The following is a 5,865-nucleotide window of genomic DNA, read 5'->3' on the forward strand; positions in this document are numbered from 1 at the left end:
AGCATTTTATGCAGTACCATTATACTGTCTCCCCTTACCCCAATTTTTTGTTTGTTAATACATATCCATTGCTGTTCTGATCATAAAACATGCATCTCAAAACATATTAGTTTTGAGACCTAGGTAATGATGCTGTTAGTAATATCAGATCCCAAAGAGGTAGTGTGCTTGCATTTTCATGGGCCAGTCCCTTGTTAAAGTCCAGTGCCCAACCAAACTGATGGAAATTTTGGCACTGTGGTGTCTTTTTCTCTTTATCTCTACCTCTGCCTCTATCTTTCTGAGAAAGTGATGAAGCCCCAGTGACACACAGAGAGATAGAGATGGTAGGTAGGTAGGTAGATTAGATAGATGATAGATAGATAGATAGATAGATAGATAGATAGATAGATAGATAGATAGACAGACATACCATTTTTAAAGTTTTCAAATATTTAGAATTTGTAACTTCCCCAGTCATGACCATGACTAAGAATCTGGATGCTTATAAGGTCTTGAAAGTAACTTTCCTTAAGGTTTAAGGCAGTGTACTACTTGATGAGTCTGATTCAAAACTAATCATGTCATGGTGAGAGTTCTGTGAATTCGCTGTGTGGTTTGTGTTGAGGCCATGAAAAACATATCCATCAGGTACAGTTCTGATTGCACACAGGTAGATGGTTTATGGACTGTTAGTCTGCACTGCTGGTTTAGATTTGAAGAATTACTCTACAAGTACAAGGCAGGTTCTATTTTTGACATTTCAGCAATGAGACCACTTGTGCATTATGGCCTGATTTGATTTACTGTAAAAAAATAAGAGTGCTGTAATTTGTAAAAGACATTTATTACACAAGTCCAAAAATTAAAAAAAAAATGCTTAGTGTCTCTGTCCATCCCATCTGTTTTTATTTTAATCTTGTTCGAGTCACATATGAAATTTTGCTTCGCTGTCTTCATTTTCTTAGTCAATCTTGATTAATGGCCTTCAAAGTAAAAATAATTGGCCTGCATCAGGGTTGTTTTATAACTCTTGTTCACAAAGAATGTGAAAGGATGGAAAATGAGCCTGAACAGAAGGAATGTATTACGCTCCTCTTTGAGAAAGAGCAGTCCTTCAGTTGTGTTTCACTGTGTATTTTTATAGCAGGCGCCTCCTTGACCGTCCATGATACTGCAGATACGTGGTGCCAAAAGCTTATGTATACTTCAGTAGGCTGGCCCGAGCAGCTCCATGTCTCCAGGCAGCCATACATGTGAAGGCAGAACTCTACCAGGACAGCCCAGCAGGTCTGAGAATGTCAGAAGTAAATTATCTGGAAAGCTGAGGCTATGAAATGCAGAAGTTTAAAAAAAAAAAGAGGGTGGTGGTGGTGGTGGTGGTGGTGGTGGCAGGGGGCTAATTGTCTCTGAAGTTTAAATGACTTGTTTATAAAAAGGCTTCTCCAGCATTTGAGTTTTTCCCCTTTATTGAGAGCCTGTTCCACTTTAAAGAAACTGGAGGTGGGGGGAGGAGGAGGCTGGAGGGTTGGTTACCAGAGCCTTTGACCATAGTAGATTTGGAGTTGAGCTCTGTTTCCTTTCAAGGTCCTTACTTCTGAGAGAGCTGGGGCGTGGGAGTGGGAAGCAGAAAGAAATCAGAGGTGCAAAAAGGGAGAGAATACTCTGAAAAAATAGTGGTTTTTTATGATATTTTTGTTAATCTAGATTTGATGTCACTTTTAAAAGTTACTTATTGTGGGTGAAATACCTCTTGAATAGTGTGCTGTTTGCCATGTGTGCAACTCAGGTTGGAGCTCCGGCCCCCTCCATATTAAACAAAGCTTCAGTGTTATGGTATCTTTCACTCTCCCCCTCTCTCTGCCTCTATATAAAATTAATTAATTAAATCATTGAAATATTTTTAAAAGCTAGTCATTGTATAACCACACTAATAAGAAAATTAACATCAGGAACTTTCCAACTTTTTGATCATTTCAATACTCATCCCAGTGTCCTAATATTTTTCAGAAATTTCAGATGTTCTCAAGAGTAGTGTTTTTAAAACAATTGCAATTCCCTTTCTGTTTCAATCAGTGTTGGCTATTACTCCACAAACAGACAGCAACAAATCTATGACCCACAGCAGATAAGCAATCAGCTTGATGCTCTAGTCCAAACCGTTGTGCTGTCATATCCATAGAGATGAAAGAGGCAGGCAAATAGTACAAAGAGTAGTGGACAGCTATGTGAGGTAGAGAAAAACTTCTAGGCAAATATGTTAACTGCAGCAGAGTCTGTATTGAACAACTGTCTAGCTTTTTTGTTTGTTTGTTTTCACACTGTTGAGGAACTAAGGCTTCATGCACATACAACTTCACTAATTTTGGGCTTTTTCACTCAAATCGATAGCTAGATGAACAGAGAAACACCATAATAATGGAACTTCCTCATGGTGACATGACACTTTCCTTGTGGTGCCAAGCAATGACCTGGGCAGTATGAATGGCAAGACATACTCTACAAGGTGAGTTATCTCTCCAAGTCCCCAGTTATTTTAATAGAAGAGGTAGAAGTTATTTTTTCATTGGGGTAGATCAATATATTTACATGGTCATAGGTTTAAAATAAAAATGAGAATTCCAACACAGCTTATTCTAGTCTTCCCACATTTCTGGAACTCTCACAATCTCTCAGAACTCTCTATTCCTGCCTCTTCCTACAGAGCTCCCTCATAGGTCCTCCCTCTGTTTTTGGTGTCATCTGAACTATCTTGTACTCTCAGCCTTTTCCTATATACCTAAAGCCCAGGGCCTCTCAGGAGGTGTGACTGGAATTTCCCTAGTTTATGGTCACTTTTCCATCCATCACAAGATAGTTTTGGGACAGGATAATCTAGTGATTTCCCAATCTAACACACTTTTTCACCCCTGCCCACAACACACACACACACACACACATACACACACACACACACACACACACACACACACACACATTCCCCCTTCCCTCTCAATTTCTTTCTGTCTCTATCAAATAAAATCTAATAAATAAATAAGAACTATCTCACAATGGTTTCCTTTCTCTAGTTAATGCTTTCTGAGTGTGTGTCTGCGTGATCAGTATTTAGAGGCCTCTATACCTCATCTACACTTAGTTAAAAAGTAGCACTTGAATTAATTATCTCAGTTAACTTTTAATTTAAAAAAGTTATTAATGTACTGGATAGAGACAGAGAGAACAAAGGATAGGGAGAGAGAAATAGAGATACTTCACTTCTCCTGAAGCTTCCCCCTTTCAGAAGGGGAATGGGGACTTTAACCTGGCTCATGACACACTGTAACACATACATTCTACTGCAAGTGCCACCACTGGGCCCTTCAGTTAACATTTCAAACTAAGAGTATATTTGCATAATCATTTTATAGATGAGTGAACCTAACTGTGGACACAGGTAAGGGAGATAATTCAGATGACTGTTCTGATCCACAGCCTTTTATCTTAAGATCTGTATCAGAGTCTCTTAGTTTGACATTGTTGACTAACCCTTTGCTGGGAGGTGTGGGGGTGGGGGGCATGCTGTGTGTTTTAGGATGCTCAACAGCACCCCTGACCTTTAGATTTCAGTGTGATTCACCCTGTTCTTGGTACCCTGCCCCTGTCCCCACACCCCCACCCCCCAAAAAATGTAAATCATTAAGCTAGATGTTTTTCCATACCTGTCAAATGTACCCTGGAAGAGAAAGTCACTGTTCTATGTGTTTTCAAGACAGTTTTTTTTTTTTTCTCAGCTACCTGTGTGTAATTTTCTAATCAAGACAAAATTCCAGCGCATCAACAAGACTTGTTACATGCCAGTCATGCTCAAGGCAGAGAAGAAGGAAGAGCTTTAAATCATTCGAACAGCACATTTAGGTTTGTGAACTCAGGGAGGAAGGAAAGTTCCTTTCTAACCTTCCCAGGACAGCTGAATCAACACAACATGGACCCCCCCCCCAATACATTACAGATAAATGACTGGTAGTTTTGAGACATTTTTCTCCAGCCTAGTTAACCTTAAAGCCTTCTAAATCTTTTCTCCATCAACCCAACACACTCAGGCTCCAGTTGCCTGCTAAGTTTTCTCAACCTTTATGACCCTACTTTGTAGATTGCAGTCACCTTATTTTAAGTATTCTTATTTTTGGTTTGTATTTTCTCTTTTTCCCTCCAACTTCAGAATGTTCAAAGAAATGTTGATTTGAGAGACTTGTTATCTTAGGGGTACATTTTTACATTTCCCCAAGGTAAGTGTCAGTATGTCTTACCCCACCAAGGCATTGCCCCAATCACTACAGGGTTTCATGCCCCTAATCTCCTTTATAACTCTTCCATTTCCCCTTATAAGTTCCCTGTATTTTCTCTTTTTAAAAATATTTTACTTCTTATGAATTAGAGAGTTCCCTTGGGGAGAGAATATGTGGATGAAGGTGGTGGTGGGTAGTGGGGTGAGGAGAGATTAGAGAGAAAGGAGCTAGAGTACCATTCTGGATATGAGTTCTCAAGGTTCACACCAGTAGTGGTTGGCATGTAAATTCTGTGTCCTATCAGCTGCACTATTTCCCTGACCTCTGTCTTTATTTTCACAGGTAGAAATGTAAATCCAGTTTCAAAGAAAAACCTTCTCATCAACTCGTCACACTTTGGGCTAGGATCTTAATTAACACAAGTCTAACCCATAGGCTACATTCTCCATGACAAATTCATATGACTTACTCCACTTCCTTTACTAGACCCTCTTTATCATGAGTTAAAAAGAACACAAAATTTGCTACTATAACCTCAAAATGGAACTGGACCTCTACTTAATTTGAAATTTCCAACTGAAATTTAAACTTTAGAATTTAAGACAACTCCCAAGAAGAAAGAAAATGAAGCTATGACCTTATTGATGGCTCAGTGTAATGGACAGACTGGTGCCCCCACCACAACCACCAAACTAAAACATCCAAACCATAATATCCAGTGTAATTTATTTTGGACATAAGATCTTGAGAGAGATAATGAAGGTTAAACATACTTAAGGAGAAGATTTTAATCTAGTAGGACTAGCATTCTTACAAGAAAAAAAGAAAGTATTTTTTTTTGTGTGTGTGTGTATTTTTAAGAGGCTTTTTGTTTATTTTTTAAATATTTTTTTGAATTTATTTATTTATAAAATGGAAACACTGACAAGACCATAGGATAAGAGGGGTACAACTCCACACAATTCCCACCACGAGAGCTCCATATTCTATCCCTTCCCCTGAAAGCTTTCCTATTCTTTAACACCTTGGGAGTATGGACTCAGGGTCACCATGGAGTGCAGAAGGTGGAAGGAAGATTTTACAATATTTTAAAATATATTTTATTTCATATTTACTAGTATTATTATTGCTACTATTATTATTTTACTTTCACTGGTGTTATCACTTGGGCTCAGTGCAGGCACTATAAATCCACTGCTCCCAGTGGCCATTTTTTTCCTTCCTGTTTTTATTGGATAAAACAGAGAGAAATTGAGAGGATAGAGGGTGATAGAGAAGGAGAGAGAAAGATAGATAAATGCAGACCAGCTTCACCATGTGTAAAGCATTCCCCTGCAGGTGGGGAGCAGGGGTTCTAATCCCAATCCTTCCATGTGGTAATGAGTGTGCTCAACTGAGTGATTCACTACCTGTGTCCCAAATCTATTTTATTTATAAAACAGGTTATTTGATCTTAGTGAGAGAGATAGAAATATACAGAGAAAGACCACAGCACTGCTCAGCACTGGCTTATAGAAATGCTGGGGTTCGAACCTATGATCTAAGATCCAGTATGAATATCTTGCGTTGTCTCCCCAGCCCAGGTTCAGGTGTGTATGTGTGTGTGATAGAATATATAATG

General features: G+C 38.8%; 1 long non-coding RNA gene across 2 annotated transcripts; it reads left to right on the forward strand.

Annotated features, from left to right (window-relative positions):
- The first annotated feature begins 1,148 nt into the window (after positions 1-1,148).
- On the forward strand, positions 1,149-4,931 carry LOC132542040 (uncharacterized). Of its 2 annotated transcripts, none has more exons than XR_009553176.1 (3): positions 1,149-1,269; positions 2,371-2,485; positions 4,587-4,931. It is a non-coding gene; the product is annotated as an uncharacterized LOC132542040 (long non-coding RNA). The 2 variants fall into 2 exon arrangements; XR_009553177.1 differs by lacking the exon at positions 4,587-4,931 and adding an exon at positions 3,750-3,853.
- The last annotated feature ends 934 nt before the right edge of the window (positions 4,932-5,865 follow it).

This window comes from Erinaceus europaeus, chromosome 1 (genome assembly GCF_950295315.1).
Source record: "Erinaceus europaeus chromosome 1, mEriEur2.1, whole genome shotgun sequence".
NCBI classification, from domain to species: Eukaryota; Metazoa; Chordata; class Mammalia; order Eulipotyphla; family Erinaceidae; genus Erinaceus; species Erinaceus europaeus.